This window comes from Spodoptera frugiperda, chromosome 17 (assembly GCF_023101765.2).
Source record: "Spodoptera frugiperda isolate SF20-4 chromosome 17, AGI-APGP_CSIRO_Sfru_2.0, whole genome shotgun sequence".
Lineage (NCBI taxonomy): Eukaryota > Metazoa > Arthropoda > Insecta > Lepidoptera > Noctuidae > Spodoptera > Spodoptera frugiperda.
This window is the reverse complement of record NC_064228.1, coordinates 6,920,427-6,945,156: the sequence shown is the minus strand read 5'-3', so window position 1 is coordinate 6,945,156 and position 24,730 is coordinate 6,920,427. Positions and strand designations below refer to the sequence as shown.

Genomic DNA, 24,730 nt, shown 5'->3' with positions numbered 1-24,730 from the left:
AAGATATAGAACCAATTTTGACTGCACGGTTGGTGCGGTGGCTGGGCAACTGGCTGTCGCGCAACGTGTAGCGGGTTCGATTCCCGCACGGAGCAACTCTTTGTGTGATCCATAAATTGTTGTTTCGGGTCTGGGTGTCAAGTGTATGTGAACTTGTATGTTTGTAAACGCACCCACGACACAGGAGAAAATCCTAGTGTGGGGCAACGTTTTTTTTAAAAAAAAAAAAATTTACACTTTTGTGACTGTTTAGCCTGATAACAGACGGATGGACTGCAAAGTCTCACAGATACGATACCTATTTTACTTCGCCAGACGATTTCCGGCCACCGTATGTGGGGTCCGGCTCGAAAAGCAGGAGTAGGAACGGGGTGGTTTTTAGTTAGTAATAGTCTGACACTCCCTCTCGCCTCGCCCAAGGCGGGAGAAGTCATTGGATGATTTTCCCTCAAAAAAAAAAAAGAGCTGCGGACTTCATAGCAGTTTTACCGGGTCTCCAGCTTAAAGCGGAAGTAGGAACGGCGTGGTTTTTAGTCAGTAAGAGTCTGACACTCCCTCTCGTCTCACCTAAGACGGGAGAAACCATTAGATGATTTTTTTAAGTAGTAAAAAAGCTGTTTTCCTTATAAGGTACGAAAATTAAAATCACACCATTAAAATCTACCATTCATAGTGTGACGAGAATTCATTGAAACAAAACGCACTCGAATTCGGCGGCCATTTTTATTTATTTAGAATGCGCGCGCTTTTTTGTACAACAAAATGTCAAAAGATTTATTACCCACTTCCGATGCGTTTAGGGTTTTTTTTACAACTCTTTTACACAATAACTCATTCTAAATAAGTAACACGTAGTTTTAAAATAGTTTTAAATTGTACTTGATTTATTTGGTAATGTTTATTTGATCATTAATTCACTTTTGATGTATGTATATTCGTTTTTGATGGTGACATTTCGGTTTTGTTAAAAGTTATGTCATACTTGATTGAAAATTAAAATATAATGCGTACTGGCGAGTATAAGTCGTGTATCCGTATAGTGATGACCAAATAAATACATTTTGTCACCATCCTTGCTCTTTCCGTGGGTGTGATAAAGACCGAGCAACGGCGCTTCTCTGATAAACCTAAACTCTCTAACTTCTATCTCCAACCAGTCTACCAAGAGAGGAGATTATGAGACATTATCTTTTTTTGTGAGAAGGGAAAATTATAATATGACTTCTCTCGCCTTGGGTGAGGCAAGAGGGAATGCCAGACTCTTACTGACTAAAAACCACCCCGTTCCTACTCCTGCTTTTCGAGCCGGAGCCCCGGTAAACCCGCTAGGTAACGCCGTATCTTAAGCATGGAGATTATAGCACATTCCCTTAAGTAGTAGTGAATTAAATAAAACTAAGTACCTAATAGTGCCAAGAATATAACTCTAAACTAACATTGTACCAATTAAAATGTAACTAATCACCGATTAGCTTATCTATAATGGCTTATTATTGTATCTACGAGCCATAGAATTGACACCAGCTTATCTGAAAGGTTATAGGTGCTATAACACTAATTAGCGTCATTTCACCTTGCCTATATGCCTATAACTCATATGACACTGACCTCAGTAACATATTATAGTGTTACTATGACACTATGATTACGTCATAGTTTAGCCGTGTTAGTGCTAACTGTAAATAGTCATTCATATATGTATGTTCTAGTTAAAGGACTCCGCCCATGTTTTGTAGAATTAATTAGATTATTATATTTATTTGGTCTATGTGACTTAGGTCGCTATATAGTACCTAAATATAAATAAGCGTGTTAATATTATTGGTTTTTAGATTTCTACAGTTTAGGTTATGGTAGGGAGCTGCTTCTAGTTTAATGCTTAAAACTTCTCAAGGCGAGAAGAGGAAGGAAGAGACATTTAGGCAGTAGTAGCCACTTAAAGGCTGTTACGTACACGTAAAGGCCAGCGGTGAATATAAATTCTATCACCCAAGTCAGGTATATCAAATTTTATTAAAATTCGTTCAGTAGTTTCAGCGTTATTGACGGACAAACATTCAAACATCAGTGTGATAACACAGAATCTAGAATTTCGTGTCCAATGTAGGACCAATAGGACTTCCTACACAAACTTCAATGAAAAACATCAATCCATTTGTATTTAAGAATACAATGAAAAAAAAACTGTCAAAACTCCATTCTTTACCACCATATTGTATTATAATACCGCCCAATTACCCATTATACATGTAATAAAATAAAAATATATATTCATGTTCAAAAACTCCCATACTCGGTATCTCGCTGACGTGTCGCTGAATAAATCGATTTTTTAAATCGATTCCAACAATCAATTCGGTCTCGCACCACTGAATCGAGTTACAATGATCGATTGATATGCAAATTAGCGTTTAGTGGCTGTTAGCGTAACTATTAAAGGTTTTTTTTTCTAATATTTTATGCTATGTTAGTCATTATGATATGAGTCAGGTAATAAAATTATAGAAATAATAGTTTATGCCTGCGGCTCTACGTCAATTTACATAGTAATTGATAATTAATACGTATTGTATATAAGAAACGACAGCATAGACATAATTATTTGTTTAGTAGCAGCATTCTATTAACTGCTGAATTTTTAAATAGAAAAAATCTCGTATTAACAAGTAGTGTGGGAGAGCCATGCTTCGACACGAATGGGCCGGCTCGACCGGAGTGATACCACGGCCTTACAGAAAACCGACGTGAAACAACGCTTGCATTGTGTTTCGTTATGCGAGTGAGATTACCGGTAGTCTTCTCAATCCTCGACTTATCACCATATTTTGTGCTTATAAGTCCCATGTAATAGGGTATAAGCCTAATTCATGGGACTTAGCACAATTCTTGCCATGCTACTACTGGGTAATTTTCGAAAAATCGAAAAAACCCCAACAAAACTTTGTCCGACCCGGGAACCGAGCCCGAGACCCATTGCCCGGCAATCGCACTTACGACCACTCGACCAACGAGGTACACTGTGAGTAATTGAGTAATAACTAACCTACCTACATAAAACTCAATACCTATTTACATTTCCTTATTAGAGCAAATAGCTAAACTACATAATTAACTATATACATACAAATTTAATGAAACGGACACCATATTTGTATGACTCGCTTGTTTGTATGTATGTTTGTTTGTATGTTTGTATGAGTCAAATGGAACGCGGAATTGAACGGTCAATAAAGCTCGATTGGAGTTGATTTCTTAAGTGACACTGCGCAAGTAATGTTGCACTTTAAGTGTTCAGTTTTTGTTTTAAAATAAAGTGTTTTTGAGGTGCAGTCTAGTCAAAACTAAGTATTTATTTCAATTAGACTGGAAAGGCACTATGGAACGTTAAAGCAAATATTACAATATTAAGTCTTTGACTGCCAATAGAAAACTGTTAAAGGAAAATCCTCCGCTAACGTCGGTCACCGGTGACCACCACGGCGTTCAATGTGTTAAAAATGTCTGTCTGTCGGTCAGTTCTCTAGTTGCTCTATTTGCTCGTTCCAAACTGTAGATTCATATGGAGAAGAACGAGCAAGAAACTCCGAAACATATAAACTCACATACACATGACACCCAAACCCGAAACAACAATTTGTGGATCACACACAGAGTTGCGGCATACGGGAATCGAACCCGCCAAGCGTTCCACAGCATCCAGTTGCCCAGCCACCGCGCCAACCGTGCAGTCAAACTTACTTACCTCCATTGATATTACAGTTTGATTCATCACCAATCGCCAACGTTTCATTAAGTATAATTCAATTTGTTACCTGTAACAAAAATAAGAACAATTTAATACAATGTCTCTAAATAAAAACAAGAACTAACATAATATTATCTTTGAGTGTTTTAAAAATTTTCAGTCAAAACACGGGCTGTGAATTTGTGAAATTGTCACCCTTAGGTACATTAAAATCAAATTCATGAAAAATACTACTGTCTTTTCTTCATATCAACAACCTAAACATGCCCAATGCTAACCAGAATCCGTGTTACTATTGAGAAATTTTCGAAAAACCGAAAAAAGCCCAGTAATACCTTGCTCGACCCGGGACTCAATCCGACCTGAAACCTCTTGTCCGGCAGACGCACTTTACCAACGACACAGCAAAATGCAATTCATTCTACTTAAAAGCATAAAAATCGAAATGAACTTCACACCATTATTTCTCATCAGTTAAATTAACTACAATCTAGTTTAAAAGTCCAGTTAAAGTAAACTGGTAACACCTGATAATGAATACGGTAAGTGAGTTAACTATTACACAGATTACAGACTGCCGCACTATGGTTTAAAATTAACGTAACAAGTTTAACCGTGAGAAAATTTTAGTTAAGTTTGTCTAGTTATTATAAGTTAAAGGTGTGAGCAATCGATTTGTAATTAATTTTGGTTTATTAGTGGTTATGAGGTAAGCTGAATTGTGTACCAAATGAAATATGTATTTATTTATTTATTCTATGTATATTCAGCCGTGACCATCCAACTAACTATAAGACAAAATAAATTCATATTAAACTATAATAAAAACATTGTGCAATTTTACTATCTTAATTATTATGTTATCGGCTTACTCACGTAACTGTTTGACGAAGAACTCGACTAGTTTCAAGCCACGATAGGGACTCATATTCATGAGCAGCATTTCGTGACACACTAAGATAATTTTACTGCCAAAGATTTTTTCTTTAAAAATATTTCATTACGATATCAATTACATTTTTTTTAAATGCCGTGAATATTGAAGCTTTTAAAAACACGAACAGCCTATTTAGGATCACATACTCAACAAGGAACCTTGTCTATCCGTCTGTCAATCTATGCATTTCATTCATACATATACACAAGCCCACATTATCCACAAACACACACCTTTAACCACAATTAACAAACAGCAATTCAACAAGCAACAAGTCGAATATACCAACCCATTACCATTTGACAAGAATCGCAAATAATTGTCCAAAATTCAATTGGCATGGGATATGAACCGTGTGACATCTCTATTAACAGATATATTGACCCACCCTATTCCCATAGATTGCCACTACCCCACCCACAATACCCGCAGAATGTTAGCCAATAAATTCAATAGATTTAAATGGGTATATTTGGCACAAATAGCTAACACTTGGTTATATTTGGGTTTTATTTAAATGTGATTTATCTTAATGTTGCGTGTTTGTGCAAATGGATAGTTGGTTTTAAGTCGGTTGTGCGAAATTGAGGCTTAATTGTTTCATATTTTAGAAGCATGCTAATCCACGAGCAAGCTTGAAGAGATTGATGCATGTAATAAGAGGTGTGCCAGAATCATATCACTTGACGTTCGATCTAAAACTAACTTACTAAAGAGCCTCCTCATTTTTGGGTAGTCAGTTAAAAATTACGGTTTACTCACGTAAATATTCTGAGAAAAGCTCTACTAGTTTCGAGTCACAGAGGGACTCTTCATCAGGAACACCCTGGGATTGGTTGGATTATTCGAGCCGGCCAATCAGAGCGTCTAACCCGCTCTTGTTTAGATTATTTTAAAACCAAACTTATACTAAGGGTACAAGAATACTGTTAACGTGTTAACAATCCAAAAGTACTAAATATTAACTACAAGTTCCACTGTCCATAAAAACATAAAACACAACACACTCTTTTTCAAAAATCGGTTAAACCAACTAATAACCAACAAGGAAAGCTTAACACACCTTTATCCGATCCGATATCTCTCTACACTCGTTGTGTGGGCTCTATGCATCTACACTCAAACCCTCTTGACCTTAGGGGCATAAGCAGCTGTCTAACGGTTTACACCTCGGTATTTGAGCTTCCCATATATTAGAGATATTTGGGTCAACATCATACTATTGTATTGTAAGCCATGCAAAACTGATGGGGATATTTTTTTATTTCGATTGCAAAAGAGAACTGGTGTTGGATAAAAGTACTCTGGCGTTTATTTTTTTTGGACTTGTTCAAGGTATTTTGAGTTGGGTAAAGTGTGATTGAGATCGTTGTTTTTAATATTCTTGGTAATATAATGGAGTTTAGCCAGTTTAGTTCATGTTGATATACTTCTTAAGTAACCAGCGAAAAGTGAGAATGCATATTTAACAAATTCTAAAGAGCAGTAGGTAGTAGTACTATGTAGTTTTGCTAACCTTTCTTTACCTAGTGACAAGCCATTTAGTTAGTTTATGTCGTGGTGGCCCGGAGGTTTAAGACGCCCGCTTCCCATGCATGAGGGCGCGGGTTCGAAATCTACCAACGGGAAGTACCAATACGACTTTTCCGAGTTATATGTACTTTCTAAGATTATTAAACCTCACTGACAAACTGTAAATGACAATATCGTAAGGAAACCTGGGATAATAATTTCTAATTACAAGTATGAAATCGCCAACCCGCATTGAGCAAGCATGGTGATTAATGCTCAAACCTCCGTGTGAGAAGAGGTCTTTAGTCAGCAGTGGCCACTTATAGGCTGTTGATTTGACAAATTTAGAAACACAGACTCCGTACAACTACTGAGAATTTCAATTATTTACATTGTAAACTATAAACAACTTTAATTTCAACAACTCTAGCATTAAGAATTCAAAACAATAGACAATTGACACTAATTTTCGTTAAGTAAGCTCTTTAACATAAATAAATACTCTATGGTTCATTTCTTTCCCACGAAACTTCAGACCTATAGCTGTCCCTTTCACACGTATGTTAATAGAGAGAGATAAAAATAATGAGTCAGTACCATTTGTTATAATTAAGGATACTTAACTCGTTTTTAGTTTATGCGGGTGTGAAACCTTTTTGGAGGGTGTAAGATACCCGCTGAGAGTAAATTGTATGATAAGTATGGTGGATGGAGTCCGATTGTGATCTTGGGATAATTTCTAGTTTGGTACGTGGTCATAATTTGTGATAAGTGCAAATCAATGGTATGAAGACGGATTTCTGCTTCTGACAAAGTCTTCAAATAGGCCATGATAAACCAAGGCAGAAGCATGTTGGAAATAACAGTTTAATAGGTTTTGCTTTTACCTCCAACCAGGCGAGGTTCGTTTCTGGCGGGCTTTCTGCCCAACAGTAACCCAGAGCCCTGCCCCAGAGCAATGCAGCTATGCTACGATGCTGCGAAACTATGTGACCATTTCCACTGAGCTATGTAGCTGGGCAAGAAAGATGCGTACTATGCGCAGCTCGAGTATGCGATGTATCGATAGTAGGAAAGCTATCCATAGCACGCATCTTTCCATATAAAAAACATAACTTAGCTGAGTTCGTTTCCACCAGTGCTAAGCTATGTTTACTAATGAATATGATTGGTGGAAGCCAAACGCATCCACAGCAACGTAGCATAGCACGTCTCTGGTAGCAAAGCACACTGTTATCACAAACACAAGAATCCCTATCTAATCAATATATTGCTTTCGAAATAAGGGAGAATCGATTGCAATAAAAATTAAGATACAGACCTCCCCTTGGGATATTCAATCGATCAATTAGCTTTACTTCATAGTCGGAGGGGCGAATTGAATCGAGGGTCGAAAGGAATCCATTCTGAATGTGTACAATGTGAATTCTTGATCATGAATCGGATTGGGAAAGTGAGATTTTTGTAAATTCTTTAGACGATACTTTAGAGTAGTGGTTATCGCCGTACCTAGAGTCATTTAGTGGTTAGTTACCCCAGTCCTTGGCAATTGTTTTTAATACAAAATCGTTACTAAAGAATAGTTTAAGTATTCATTAAATGTCTCTGCTGCGGCAGTTAGTGCTTATCTATTTTGTTGATAAAAGTGTATGGGTTTAAAAGTAAATTGTTGAGCAAAAGGCATGATTTGTTCAAGTGTGGTTAAGGTGTTCTTAATAAATACTATGAAAATCAAACCATCACTGATGGAAAAATGGGTGTCTCTCTCTTACACCTCTACCTATCTCTTCGGAGCATAAAAAGCGTGATATCACATTACAATTAAACATTCTATAAAACTAGCACCGTAATACAAAACTTCATCGCAATCAACGCAGCAGTTTCTGAGAAAACACGAACAAGACAAACACATTTTTATCGCGCAAGAAACCGGATGCTGTAGAGAGTTGTTACAAATACAACGTTTATTGCGATTGCTTTTGAGAAGAGATTAAAACACAAGTGAGATTGGAAATTGTAACCGATTCGCCAGTAGTGGACGTATTAAGTAAAAAACCACGGCTTACTCACGTATATTAATGGAGAAAAGCTCTACTAGTTTCGAGTGACAGAGGGACTCTTCATCATGAGCAGCGTGCGTAGACGCGGCGACGTCACGCAACCTTCTCAATAGAAACTAGTAGAGCTTTTCTCCATGTACGTGAGTAAACCGTGTTTTTTTAGTTAATTTAGTATGTTTCACGATAGATATTATAAAAAGTAGTAGTATGTTTAAAAAATCGCAAAAATATAATATAAGATATTTATAATTTATAGCTTTACAAATACGAGAACGAATAGGATTTTTCAACTTTGGAATAAATACACTTTCTGACTATTTCTACAAGAATTAAATACGAGAAGATTCTAAGTAAAAGGCATATATAAATTCCAGGACACCAATAAATGTTTTTACCATATTTACACCATGACATAAACGCAAGGATGTGTGCGAGAGAAAGCCATGAATTATGGGACAACTTCGAGGTGAAACCAAGTTCAAAGTATTAAATATTTTCCATGTAAGCAAGGTATATTTTACCATAAATCAATCGAGAATGTAATTTAGCATAAATATAGGGATTTTGTTGAAGGTTTCATGCGAAATACACCTTTATTGTTGATAGGTTGTGTGATCATAAAAACGGTTGCCGAATAAGATGTCTTACGTTCTATTCCCAAGTAAATACTGGCTCATTGGAGGTTTATTAAGTAAGAAAAAAAAATCTGCTTGTTTAAAACAACAATATTTTATATCAAATATCATTTGATACACCTATACACCATTCACAAAACTTTTAACACATAAAAAGCAACATCTTTCATCACAATCAAATCAAATCAAACAACTACCCATATCTAAAAGTCTTCGATAAAAAACTCGAATACAATTTGTTACAAACATACCTACATACATACATATAGTGGTTATATCTCCCCTTAGTAGAGTCACGAGGAATTCGTTATGCATTCTTGTGTCGTGATTCAGTTGGTGGGTATGTGGTGTATGGTATGCTATGCTATGCTATGTTGGGCGATGGAAAGAGATGAAGAGAAGTTACTTTCTTATACTATATTAGTATCATTAGACTTTTAGATAAATAAATTGCTAGTGCCAAATAAATTGTTTTTCTTTCTTAGATAGATAGAATTCTTTTATTTGGCATTTCCTAAAACTTCGAAAAGGACATAATTATTCTCTCTACTTAGAATAAATAGAGAAAGAACTATTTTAATTCAATTCGTTTTAAGTTATTCAAACATTAAGCAGATATGAGGTATAGGTGACGGTATATTATAGAGTCAATTAAATGATGTACTTATATAAAAAGGAGAATGCCCATGAAGTATGGGGAAAATACCCAGGCCCGGCGCAAACGATTTGTATCTCAGTTTATCAGTATAAATGTGTAATAAAATCCCGTATAGTTACCATCGTCGAAAACGATGGCTAAATGTAAGAAATTGCTATTTGTTTTTTGTCAGGGACTATATTTAAATCGATCAGCAATGACGTGTAAAAGTGTTATTTTATAATCTATTTACAGAAATAAATATCATTTATCATTTATCATTTACGTCTTTCGGCTGGTATGATGATGATATTTAAAAGATATTACGAGTAGAAAGTATTAAAACAAATGTATACATTATCAAAACATCATGTATTAGATTATTCAAAGTTCAATCATTTTCTACATCTAATATTACATTTTGTAGTGAAAGTGCGGGATTTGCAAAACCTTGGTGCCTTGCCCACCCAAGGTAGTATATGATGGTCATCACATGGGCACAACAACCGAGCGTCCTTTTCCCAAGTATGCATGAACAATAATATTCGCCAATTGCATTTCTCCCACTACCTCTACTATATAAAACGTCTTATATCACGCTGTATTGATGAGGGGGTGATCTGTGATTGATGCTCACGGCGTATACGAAGCGTATTAACTCAATAAAATAAAAAGATATTACTAGTTTCATAAATCAAAACAATTATAAAAATTAATCCATGCTAAAATATACATATCAATTTCCAACATTTAGCCATCGTTTTCGATGATGGTACCTATATAGCATTTCATTACTCATTTATACTGATAAACTGAGATACGTATAGTTTGCGCCGGGCCTGGGTTTTTTTGAGCATTCTCCTTTAACACGAGTTACAGTATCGTAGAATTTGTGACATTTTGTCCTAACACAAAATATTTATGGTCTTTCCTCTCTTTCCTTCTTGGTCTTTGGTTATAATGATAGCTACGCATTTGCGCTTATTACAATACAAATTTAGTAAAGCTCAGCTATCAAAACATGTTAGAATACTCAAAATACCGTACGGGAAACGCTCAAAAGACTCTTTTTTCTTCAACATAGTTGTCATCGTCTCTTAGCTTAATAAAGTATAGCTCTCGCCTTGCACTGCACACAAGTACCATAAGTACACTTCGTTAACTTTTTCAAAAGATATTTTTGGGGTGTTCTTGTTAGTTCCCTTTATAGGGTGGAGAAAGATATTTTATTTGCTTCTATTACCATACCAATTCAGAGATTTTTTTCTGTGGTAACTCCGGGTTTGTGGGGTCAAATTTGTATACCATTTCTTTGGAATATCGATCTTTTTATTGTATAAGCTGGTAAATGAGCAGACGGATCACCTGATGGTAAGCAATCGTCGCCACCCATGGACATTCGAAACACCAGAGGTGCGTTACAAGTGCGTTGCCAGGCTTTTGTGGGTTAGGAATTTAAGCGATGTTGGGCAATCGAAGATTGGAAAGATTGGGAAGAGGTAATTGAGCCTCGCGTAACGTCATTCACACAATGTAAGTGTTGTTTCACGTTGGTTTTCTGTGAGGCCGTGGTATCACTCCGGTCGAGCCGGCCCATTCGTGCCGAAGCATGGCTCTCCCACACGATTCGATATAAACTGCGCAAAACTGGTACAAAGTTTTATGAATATGGATTAATTTTTAAAATATTTGATACACTTATCTACTTTGAATAATAGTGCAATACTTTTATAATATCACTTACGAAAATGACATTAGCTTCCAAAACTAAACCACCCCCATGAGATAGGGGCGTAAAAATACTATTACCTTTATTAAAAAGTTAACCATTAATCTTAACCCTTTACTCATAAAATTACCTTTACAAGTAACCCGTAAACGCTAATGTGACATACTCATGACAGATTGGTATAAAAAACCATAGATAAAAAAGCGAAACAAATTAATTATCTCTGTAGAGTCTATTTTATTTCATCTATTTTAGGAAGTAAAGAAAAAAATGTTGTTTTAAAAATAGATTGGTTTAAAGATGGCGAATTTTATTTTTAAAGTGGCTTCTGATTTTTATACTTTTCAGGTCTTTTAAATTCAGGAATATGTAAAGCTTACTCTTTTAATGATTATTTGAAATTGTACTGCCCTGTGTTCATATTGTTATCACATAATATCTACTAGCATTAGTTTATTAAGTTTAATGTTACTAACAAAGTTATGGGCATTATCTGAAATAAATGATTATTATACTTAAAGTATTTATCATTTTAATCATTCTAGATTACCACTAAACATTTTAAATATATTCAATATTCAAACAACACACCTTAATCAATTTACCAATTACAATGAAAAATACAACAAAAAATCAATTAAGACAATATAACCCGGTCTTTTATACCACAGTACAGACGTTAAAGGGTTTGTAACCCTCCACCGCTGACAGCTCGCTTCGTTAACCCCAGTAATGTATTAGGTGACGAACGACACGGTTATTTTATGGTTTGTTTATTACTGGCTGCGGCGGTAGAGGGTTAAATTCACAGCTGATTGCCTGATGCTGATGATTGAGGAATTATAGTAATTTAGTTCGATATTGAAGGGTTTATTGTCTTATAGAGTCTCGTTAGTTCAATTGTTTTAAGACATGAGATCTCCTAATTAAAATAACTCATAATTAGTATACAAGATCTTAATTAAACTGCTAACAAAAAATATTGATTTCATATAAAAATTTGGAAAGGTACATATTATTATTTTAACTAACGAACTAGGTTCGAAAAAACGGATAGCTCAAAAGTGATTTCAGATTAAGATTTCCATTGATCTTCAGTTATATCAGAATACCATTTAAAACACAATAACTCGCGCACTCAGAGTCATTTAATGGTTACTTAACCCAGTCCTTAGCAATTGTTTTCCATACAAAATCGTTACTAAAGAATAGTTTAAGGAAGCATTAAATGACTCTGAGTGTGGCAGTAAGGCCTATTTATATTTATTTTTTTGCCCTAACAATGAAACTGCTAGTCTTATTTCTATGTAATTCAATCCCACACACACAGACTTATAGACTAATCATTTTTTTAAATCTAAACCAATCAATCAAATTAGTACATACGGAAGCTTAAAGTCAGTTATCAATATTTAAAAAAATAGATAAAAAAAATCAAAATCATTGAAACGTCAACGTATCAAGACTATGTGTAATACAAGTCTAGAGCATCAAATTACTCCCAATTATATTAATTATTGACCTTGGCAACACTTTTCTTGGGACGCGGAAGCGTATCTAGTGTTGCCAATTAATTAATTACAGTTTAGAACTGCGATGCATTAATTGGTTTTGTGACGATGTCACAAAGGAGACCGAAGATCTGTTTTGTTTTCTAGGAAATATGTTTTTTTTATATATCATTGGGATGTGGGATAAAATTATTTTGTGTGCGTATACACAAGTCATCTGATGATTAGCTTGTTAAACTCAGAAACTTAACGCATAGCTTGATTTTTTGCAGTTTGGTATATCAAAAACAACAGATTGATACTCTCTATGTTTCTAACTAAAAACTGCTGACAGGATAGGTTCGAAGAACTCAACAACAAAATAAATGCATTGGACTTCAATACAATATCCATTAATATGTTTTATGGTATAAGCCGGTAAACGCCCATAGACACCTGAAACATCAGAGTCGTTACAAGTGCGTTGCCGACCTTTTGTGGCTATATTTAAGGACTGTTGGGAAATCGGGGATTGTGAAGATTGGGAAGTGGAGTAAATGGACCTCCGGTAACCTCACTCAACGCAAGCGTTGTTTCATGTCGCTTTTCTGGGAGGCCGTGGTAGCACTCCGGTCGAGCCGGCCCATTCGTGCCGAAGCATGGTCTCCCACACTTAATATACATAAATTCCAGAAAGACCAAAAATGTAACTGTCAAACTACACAATAACAAATAATACGTGGAATTTCTGTTCCAATATCTTTAATGTAACCAATTCGCTAAATAAAACCTTGTGCACTTTAATTGACATTGACCCGTGAGCCATAAGTATCAATAAAGGATGCACCTTCGTTTATTGTGTGATTCATAATGTACCAATCTGTACTAAATTGTGCATGTAGCTGGGAGAGTGTTGAATCGGACAATTGATGGTCTTTCTAATTATTTTTGTTTATGTCCTTTGAAATCGACTTGTAAAATACTTGAGATATGGGACGATAATTCAGTTCATCTTAACTTCAATATATCTTATGTTGCAGTCAAACTAATATTATAAATGTGAAAGTTTGTATGTTTTGGATGTTTTGTCCATCACGCTGAAACTAATGAACGGATTTTGATGAAATTTGGTATACAGACAGTAGTAGTATGAGCAGACTTTGGTGATAAAATACTTTTTATACCATGAGAACACGGACGAAGCCGCTGACAGAAGCTAGCTTTATCTAATTTTTTATCCAATCAAATAAGATTAGTAACATAATTTTGAAATAGCTAAATCACCCAATAAAACTTTCAAAATATAACTATTAACTAACTCTAAAACATTTAAAATATGCCCATAAAATCAAGAAACCATGTCAAACGATATACCACACGCCGCAAATTAGTTTTATGGCCACAGACAACATAACCTCTAACTCAACTAGTAGCGTAATGTCAAATTTCGCGCCAAACCGCCATCTTGTCACGCTACCAAACACGCACGATAAAAATTAATTGTTGTCGATGAACTAAGTTATGGATCCTGTATTCGTTTCCATGGAGTTATTAGAGAATTGACCGCGGTGCCTGGGTAACCGGCTGCCGCGCAATGTATTCGATTCCCACACGGACCAATTCTTTGTGTGATCCACAAAGTGTTGTTTCGGGTCTCGGTACGTTTACTTGTACTTATCTGTAAACGGTTGGCGCGGTGCTTGGGTAATCAACTGCCGTGCAATGGGTTCGATTCCCGGACGGATTCACGGAGTAATTTCTTGTGTGATCCACAAAGTGTTGTTTCGGGTCTGGGTACGTGTACTTGTATGATTGTAAACATACCCACGATACAGGAGAAAATTCAAGTGTGGGGCGTAATTTATAAAAGTGTTTTGTATCACCATAATTGCATAATTATTGAAAAAACCTTTGAGACAAATTCATTTATAATACCTAAGGTTGATAACGGCTCACTTTTCGTTCTATGCATGGTTAAAAATATTTTTCAAAGCTCAACAAACAAGATGTTACTTGTTTAAGAGACAGACAGACAGACAACCATACATATAAACATGTTACGTTACGGATGACTCTCGCGTCACGCGAATGTAGGCTCGTTAGAGAGTGTGTGCTAATGAGCCTTCGAACTGATGAGTTCAATATATTTTATAGCTGTCAAGGTGATCTACGGGTTTCGATGTGTAAACACCATGTTGTTACATGCTGGAGGGGTTTACAGTGAGTCAGGTTAGCTTGTAACAATTTTATTTGAGTGAGTTGTGACATTTTGTAACACATATTTAAGTTTAAAATGTCTTTTTCGAGTCTGCTTCAGAAATATTTAAGTTGTTATTTAAGACTTTGACTGCCAATAAAAATGCAAATCCTCCGTTAGCGCCGGTCACTATTGCCCCCCATGGCGTTTAATATGTGAACCAACATAAAAATAAGGTTCTCAACTTAACCTGTATGATGTTTGTTTGTTTGTGCGCGATTATCCCGCGTTTGTTGAACCGATTTTGATGCTGTTATCAGCATAGTATTTTATAGATTTTAGGGATATTAATTACCTGACTTAAAAAATACAGGTGGTAAACAAAATTGAAAGCGATTTCCGTTTTTAAAAAAGTCTTTTAATTCTTTTCGATCATCGGATTGTTACTTAATTAATTCGAATCGAAAATATCCCATCAAAAAAACCCTACCAGCCTTTGTCCTGAACACTAGCAGTCACAAAACAAATACCTTCACTACACTAAACAGTTTGACGTGCTTATAAGCAATTAATTACAAATATGTCACGCTGATTATAAAAGATAAACTATAATAATTCAGTAATGAGCGTGAACCGCGCATAATGGGTGGCACGGTGCAGTACACACTACACAGCTACCCCACGACGACACGTGGCTGAACACCATCGCACCAGTTGTATTTGAACTATCGTTTATAGTTTTTAGTTAGAATTGATCGCAAAATGGGAATGTATTTTTGGAAAGACCATAATAATGTTCATGCGACCGTAATGTACACCTCTGCCTACCTCTTCAGGGATAAAAGGTGTGACGTTGCAACTTGCAACATACTAATATTAATAATCAAGGATTGGCCTTGAGTTTCTATAGTGCATACAGGGATAATTGCCGGCTTTTTTTAAGAGAGGAAGGTCATCAAATGACTCCTCCCGCCTTGAGAGAGACGAGAGGGATTGTTAAACTCTTACTGACTAAAAACCACCCCGTTCCTACTCCTGCTTTTCAAGCCGGAACCCCGGTAACCCAACGATGTCTCATTTCAGTTAGATTAAAATTGAACAATGCGCTTTTACAAGTTGGCTTCGGTTCCTCGTATGATTTCCAAAGGTCTTTGTGGTCCCGTGAATGGAAGTCAAATTAAGAACCGACTTGTCGGTAATTCCCTGAAGGAATAGAAGTAAATAGATTGAAGTATCAGCAAGAAAGAAGCATCCATTTTGACAATTTCGTTTTTGTTCTTATTATGATTTTAAGCTCCGAGCATAGGTACTTACTCAAATTCTTTACTCTCTTCTTAATCTGAATTGGGTTGGGAATATTTACCTGTAACAAAAAATAATAAAATAACATTAATTACATAGTTCCTCATAATTTAAAAATAAAACTACCGTTTAAATCTAATCAGTTAACAAGACTTAAATCTAAATGCTACTCAAAGAAATTAAAGTATAATGCAAGATTTTTATCAAAATCTAAATGAATCCTATTGTATACAAAGTTCCATCTAAATCGATTCAGCAATTTTTGCGAAACAGTTAACAAACAACTTAACACTTTAACAAAATATTGCTTTAATAATAAAAAGTCCTTTTGTAGTCCAATTTATTTTGCAAAAGCAATAGCAACAGTACTGAGAAACAATCTTGTTTTTGCTCGTTAGGCGAAAAAACAGGAAGTTTCGGAAACGATAAGAAGTAAGTAGCTGAAAACACAAAAATTTTAATGATCTTTTCGAAATGAACAATGCATTTGTTTAGAGTTGAAAACGGTGAAACAAAACTTGGCTATAGATAGCCTTATCAGGAACAAACATGGGTCATTAAAATTGGTAAATTCAACTTTTTGCTTGTTAATTAGTGATGTATTTTTTATTTTGTCATATAAGATTTAAGTAGCTAGGAATAATTATTAATCTAAACTAACACATTATTTACAACTTAAAAATACCAAAAAAATAAGGAATAAAAACTAACTTAAAACTAAAATAAAGGCAATAGGCGTGGTTAGGTGTGGTTAGGCGTCGAAGTACTCGTCCGCATCGCTGTCATTGGGGAACGTTCCCAGAAGACTGGCCGCATTGCCACGTTGTATGGCAATGCTTATCTTTTGACCGAAGAAATAGCCAGCCTTCTGGTCACGCGTAGAGTCGAATAGCTTATGTGCAATTTCTTTATATAGAGAATGTGCACCAGGACCCCATGGCCCAAGTGTTTCGACCCCAAACGGATTATTAATTACGGTTATTAATTACTTGGTTTAGGTTTGGGTTTTATTAAGTTAAATGCGTTCACATGAAACCTTACATTTTAGGAATTTGCTGAAGGTAAATTTATATTTTACAAGTTTGGCTTGGAACCTCACTAAGACTTTCACATGAACTGCAGTTCTAGCTGAAGACACCATATTGAATTATTTATAGGTACTAAGATTATTAAAAAAATAAAAGTTCTAATATGTGTATACTTTAAATTTTAATTGGAAATTGTCTGCCTCGTATTCAGTAGCTATGCATGCTTTTATTTTATTTTTTTTTGATGGGGGAAATTCATCCAATGACTTCTCTCGCCTTGGGCGCGGCGAGAGGGAGTGTCAGACTCTTACTGACTAAAAACCACCCCGTTCCTACTCCTGCTTTTCGAACCAGAGCCCCGGTATACCCGCTAGGTAGTTATGCATGCTACAACACATTTAACATACATTAGACAAACATAACAATTTACACTTTAACAAACAAAACTGTGTATACCAAAACATGATTAAAATTACCATTCCGTGTTAAATAAAGTAATTTCATGTCCGAAAATTAACTGGTTAATTTACTTTTAACGGTGTGCTAACATTAATCTTACACTAAAAAGCTAATTAACTAAAACCCTTTTAGTTTAATGTTATAATAGTGTTAACTGATATAATAATGAGTTCAAAATTAAACGTATACACGAATTTTGTTTAACATTTTAACCGATTAACTTGTCAAAAAGGAGTATTTATAGTTTATTTTCATAATTTTAGACAAAATAGTTAAACACAAGGAGTCGGGAATTGGTAAGATTGGGAAGGGGGACTCCTGGGCCTCCGGTAACCTCACTCACACAACGAAACACAACGCAAGCGTTGTTTCACGTCGGTTTTCTGTGAGTGGTATCACTCCGGTCGAGCCGGCCCATTCGTGCCGAAGCATGGCTCTCCCACACGCCCTCTAGACAGTCCACAGCTCCAGATAATCATAACCTACATTATAATTTAGCCACAATAATCTCCAGGTTGGCAAAAACTACAGTTTGAAGTTAAAAATAAACGAAACAGAGACCACACAGTAAGATAAGTTCAAAAACACACTTGTAGCATAAAACCCTAATCAAAACATACAAGTCTATTTATAAAACTAACAAAATTTAACCACAATCTTAATAATATCCACCACAGATAGGGCCCAGTAGGGCTGATGCCCGATCCGGAGCTGCGGACAACGTAACAGGTTACCGGGGCTCCGGCTCAAAGCAGGAGAAGGAACGGGGTGGTTTTTAGTCAGTAAGAGTCTGACACTCCCGCCTCACCCAAGGCGAGAGAAGTCATTGGATGATTATTCCCTTCTCAAAAAAAGACTTAATAATATTATATTATCCCTAATTCTGTTAAGGTTCAAGTTATACTGGTGATCCAACCCAATGTTTACGTTTCGGGTCATAATTTATGACATCCAGACATTTTTCATTTTGACGATAATTATGTTTTGTCTGCGACTTAGGGGCTTATGGACTTTGGGGGGCTTTTGGAGGTGATTAAAATGAACACATCACGCTTTTGCAATGTGGGGTCAGACAGGCATGTGTATGTGATGGATTGATAGCCGTGTTTTTATGTTGTGTTGTCAATTCTTAAAATTGGGTCTCATTTTTGTAATTGAAATGTTTGTTGTTTTTAAAGTATGTTTAAATTAAACTTAGTGTGATTAAAATGGTGGAAATTAATAACAGACCTCGATTAAAATCTTGGAAATAAAATCGATTTTTGACATGCCTTTGACTGCTATCAGAAAACTGTTGAAGGCAAGTCCTCCGCTAACTTTAGTCACCGGTGACCTACGTGGTTAACAAATGAATTTTATGTCATCGATCCAAAGATTTTGGTATCAGAATGATTACTACTTTTGGACATTAAACGTCGCTTTTTAATCAAAAACAAAAAAAACGCCATTAACTCCCAGCTCGATCTGAAAATCTAACCCTATACACCTTGCTTACCAGTCACACTTGCAACTACTTGACCAACGAGGTATCAAACTTTTTTTAGATATTTTTTCCACGGAAATTAAAGTTTTTATACAAGTAATTAGATATTGTTTATATACTAAATTGTAACCTAATTCTATCTAGATATAATATTATCTATTTATTTACAGTTCATTGGTCTAGTATTAAAATGTGTTATGTGGTTAATATAGTCAAAAGTTATTTATTCATTACTAGTGATTGATAACTTTGCAAAATAGTCATTAAGTCAATATTGATTTAGTTCAAAATAAATGTCAAGTGATATTGATAGGTTTAGAAAAGTAATTTGATTATATATTCAAGGATATTTGTTAAGCACAAATATTCTCAGGCGAATTATTACCTATATTTTGGTTTTAACCGACTTGAAAAAAAGGACATTCTCAGTTTGACCTGTGTGTATGTATGTTTATGTGCGATTATCTTGCATCTGGCTGAACCGATTTTTCTGCGGTTTTCAGTATAGTATTTTTCAGACGAAAGAAAAAAAAAGTGATGCACTCTTGCAAAAGCGGCGTCCTTTTTTAAACAAAAAAATTCTTAAATGACACAAACCTGGGCAAACACGATCGCTACTTTAAGCTCAACTTCAAGTTAAATCATCAATCGTAAAAGTACAAAAACACATAACAACGAAAAACAACACAAGTTTAACTTAAAAATAAACTTACAACTGTAAGGAAAACAATAATAACTCTTACCCCATACACCGGGAATCAAACCTGAACCAGCTTAATGCGCTACTTAAGTAAGTCAACAATGAGTCACCGCTGAAAATATTGGCCCTTTGTACTTCATGTACGAATACAAACGTCGGGCTGCATTTACACCGAACTGTAATGTTGGTGGTCAAAAGCAGCCGTTATAACTTTATTTTAGTGTGATTTATAGTAAAAATGTCGCAGTTTTGGAGATATAAGCACCAGTAAATTTTGGGTACATACTTTAAAAAAAAAACGTTGCCCCACACGGGTGCGTTACAAACGTGCAAGTTCACCTACACATGACACCCAGACCCGGAACAACAATTTGTGGATCACACAAAGAGTTGTTCCATGCGGGAATCAAACACCCTACACGTTGCAGTCGATTGCCCAGCCACCGCACTAACTGTATCCAGTCATGTACTGGCACAATCCTAATTATTTCTCAAATCGAATTATTTATTTTATCTTTACTATTTTGAAACGCTCAAATTAATTAAAATAAAAAAGTTAGTGTTCAAGGATACTTTATCAGTTAATACTGACAAAATAGTATGTAGTTGTTAGTGGAATGTTTAGTAAACGGTTCCAATGCCTGTTTTAGAAAAATATCGGACAATATTTGTTACCTAATTAAAATATACTAATGCTGTTAATTGTAAATATTTTTTTTATTAATTAATTGTTAATTTAACAAGCTCGGTGCAAACGCGTCCACGTTATAAATAAGTGCGGGTGCTTGAAAAAACAAAAGGGTGCGAATTGTTTTAGCAAAACGGCCAGCCCATTGTCTACAAACGATTCTGACGTTTATAGCTCACATAATAAAGATTTATTTTATTTGCACACCCGCTCGTATATTTAGCCTTAACAAAAAGTGTTTTTGAGTACTTTGAACGACTTTTTTTTTGGTTTTTTGAAGAACTGCGTGAAGTTTTATTAGGTTGAGTAAAAAGGTTTTATATTAGTGTAATAAACTTGAGAGGTGATTAAGTATTAAGTACTTCATGAGCCTAAATGCTATAACATTTGTGAAAGCTGGATAAAAGACTTGGTTAATTATTATGATATCGGCTTACTCACGTAACTGTTAGACTAGTTTCACGCTGTTGCAGCACGACAATAGCGGAATGCTGCTCATGAATATGAGCCTAGAATAGCTAGAAACTAGTCGAGTTCCTCGTCAAACAGTTACATGAGTGAGTCGATAACATAATAATGAAGTTAGTATGTCTCACGAAAGTTATAGGTAATAAATAAAAGACTTGGTGTTTATAATATTTAGAGTCTATATTTTTTTTAACATAAACAAGAATTCATATTATTATTTATTATGATGATAAGTGCTAAAATTGTCGATGTGAAAGGGGGTAGGGGCTTACCATAATCCCCACGCCTGGTAGTAGATGCAGGAAGTGGCTTGGGGGATACCGTTTTGTTTGATGATGATAAAGCGCTAAAGGCAGTCCTTATCACAGAAAGTAATCATTACACTCCTTTTTGGGGAGTCGGTTAAAATCACTTTCTTTCTTTCTTTCTTTCTTTCTTTCATTCATACAAACACTATCGCAAAACTATTATCTATGAATGTAAGCAGTGCACCCCGGTCTTTCTAATCAGATGTTACTCGTGTACACCCAACGACGAAGGGCCTCAGATACGTTATCAACGCTTACGTTGCGCCACTACTTACTGATAACAGGAAATCTTGTGTCTTCCGCGTTTATAGGGCAGGTTGTTACATGGGTAGAAAGATTTGATATCTTTAAATTAATATGTGTTTGTTAACTTGTATGTTTGTTTGTACCCACGATACAGGAGGAAATTCGAGTGTGGGGAAATGATTTAAAAAAATATTGTAAATGGGAAAATATGTTTGGTTGTTTGTTTGTCCTTTCTTCACAGCTCAAGGGAGTGATTGTATGATATAATTTTTTTATGTGAAGTTAGTTGAGGGGCTCAAGAGTGACATAGGCTACTTTTCGTCCCTTTCTAACCCTCCATTTTCCTAAAATGGGGCTGGAAGTTGGTACGGAACATTCCGCAATTTTCAATATAGAAGGCTAAAATATGTGACTATTAATTTGCGATTTAATAAAAAATCGCGGAACATACTTTTTTTTTAATTTGCTTTTTGGCAATCTGTATTTTTTCCTCTTTCTAGCCATTTTTTGGGAGAAAAACTAAAAAGCCACAGTAGATAACACATAACAAAATCGACACAAACAAACATAACCACATAACATAACTAGTCACGAGTACAACAGCCATTAACTCGTGTACCTAAATCTAAATATATCAAAAGCCATTACACCGCCGGGGAATCGAATAAACAGTAGTAAATCCTCTTCAGATTGATCGTCTGATGGTTAAATATAACCGTAACTGACGTCTATTTAACGGGCTGTACCGTACACTAATAATCGGCTTTGTGATTTTCATTATTAGTAGGATCAAATAGGTGAAAACAAAGAAACAACTCAAGTAAAACGAGTAGACTGATCACCTGATGGTAAGCAATCGGCGTCAACAATAGACACTCGCAACACTAGTTGCAAATGCGTTACTGGTCTTTTGTGGGTTGGGGATTTGTGACTGCACGGTTGGTGTGGTGGCTGGGTGACCGGCTACTTCATTATTAGTAGCAATAAATAGATAAAAACAAAGAATCTTGAATGATCACCTGATGGTAAGCAATCGGCGTCAACAATAGACACTCGCAACGCTAGAGAAGCTATAAGTGCGTTGCTGGTGTTTTGTGGGTAAAGGATTTGTGACTGCATAATTGGCCCGGTGGCTGTGACCGGCTGCCGTTGATCGAGTCAAATTGCCTACAGGACACCCTGCGCCAGACAATCCACAAACAGGGAGAGATGGCGGGAGATCTTGAGGAAAGTAGCATCCACCTCCAATACAAATACGGCCACCTCAACGTGACCACAACCGCTCTGCCAAGAACGAAACGACAGGGAGCAGACTTTTCTCCTATTATTTTAGTATTTTCAAAATCACGTACATAACGGCACAGTTATCTCTCATCTGGTTAGGCAGAGACCGAGGAACGCCAAATGACACAAATCTAGCACACCTCTTTCACTATTTCGGCGCGTTGCGTTCCGCGCGCGCCTCATAAAGCCATCAGACCACCACAGGTGGGACCCAGTAAGGCTGATGCCTGATCCGGAGCTGCGGACTACCTAGCGGGTTTTACGGGCTCCGACTTGAAAAGCAGGAGTAGGAACGGGGTGGTTTTTAGTCAGTAAGAGTCTGACACTCCCTCTAGCCTCGCCCAAGGCGGGAAAAGTCATTGGATGATTTTCCCCCTTTAAAAAAAGCATATCTCTTTCGCTTCTCTCTTCTTACTGACAGACAGATTAAATAACCATTCATAAGACGCATTACAATCTCATTTAAGCAATGATAGTAATAGCGATATACTCATATAAGAGCCGGAATTGGGTCGCCGCTCAAATTCATTATACCGGCCTTAAATTATACCACACACAATGAAATTACAATATAAACAATACAAGCTCCGAAGCTAATGGATTCATCAATCATTCAATCGTTCAATTCGTACATATCATTCATTTCGTTCAATCATTCATCAGTGATTCATGGAATCGATTCATTTTGATTGCTTTATCTCGGATTAAACTAATATTGGACTTGAATGCAGTTGTGATAATGTGTTGTTGTGCTAATTAGATTAAGTACGTGGTATTAAATTGGTGTGAGTAATATTTTTTCTTTTTGTTGATTATTGTAAGATATTTTCTTAAGGAAAGTTTTGTTGTGTTGTGCAATAATACTTGTATTTTTTTTTTTGTAAAAGTGCATGAATTTCCATCCTATTTCATGATGTTCTTCAGTCTTTAATCTTTTTTTTTATAATATAAGCTGGTAAACGAACACTTGATGGTAAGCAATCACCGCCGCCCATGGAAACCCCAAACACCAGGAGCGTTCTAAGTGCGTTGCTGACCATTTTCAGGATTAGGAATTTAAGGGTTGTTGGGGAATCACTGTACATTATAAATGTACTTATCTAAAGTTTTTTTTAGGTTTCTAACAATTTTTGTCATAAACTCAATAATCCACTAATCTATTACAAAGTATCATTATAATCTTCATAATAAATACCTTTATCTCTGTTGTATAACAAAATCGATAATTAGCTAAATTACTATTTCAAATACGCGATCCGTGGCACGTCAGCAACTCTTTAAACCACTATGTTGTGATACAAATTCAATGAATTAAATTATGTTATCGGCTTACTCACGTAACTGTTTGACGAGGAACTCGACTAGTTTCAAGCCATGCTCGTAACAGCCCGTAATCGACTGCACGGTTGACGCGGAGGCTGGGCAACTGGCTGCCGTACAACGTGTAGCGAGTTCGATTTCCGCACGGAGCAACTCTTTGTGTGATCCACAAACACATGTGCATGTGAAATTATATGTCTGTAAACGCACTCACGATACAGGAGAAAATCCTAGTAAAAAACGTTGTTCCAACAACGTTTTTTTAAAAAATCGCCGCGTCGTATTTCATCGCGCTGCTCAAGAATATGAGCCTCTAGAATAGCTTGAAACTAGTCGAGTTCCTCGTCAAACAGTTACGTCAGTAAGCCGATAACATAATAATTAATTTAGTATGTCATATAAAATTCAAAGAATCTTACCAATGTCATCACAAATGCCAAAAGATTATAAAACAGCCTCTCCCATATCAAGGGCAGAAAAACAATCTTAATTAGTAATCTCA

The 24,730-nt window shown here is 35.8% G+C and overlaps 2 protein-coding genes across 6 annotated transcripts in view; both read right to left on the bottom strand.

Annotated features, from left to right (window-relative positions):
• LOC118276825 (neural cell adhesion molecule 1) overlaps positions 1-24,730 on the bottom strand; it is a 181,233-nt gene that overhangs the window by 120,640 nt on the left and 35,863 nt on the right. The window lies entirely within an intron of this gene.
• LOC118276960 (uncharacterized) overlaps positions 1-24,730 on the bottom strand; it is a 265,349-nt gene that overhangs the window by 235,462 nt on the left and 5,157 nt on the right. Inside the window, exon 1 of one of the 2 annotated variants that reach the window (XM_050699963.1) lies at positions 3,129-3,138. The exons of the other annotated variant lie outside the window; for it this stretch is intronic. The gene's annotated coding sequence lies outside the window, so the exon portion shown is untranslated. Of the gene's footprint in view, positions 1-3,128; positions 3,139-24,730 lie in introns of those variants that run through there. 2 annotated transcript variants of the gene reach the window in all.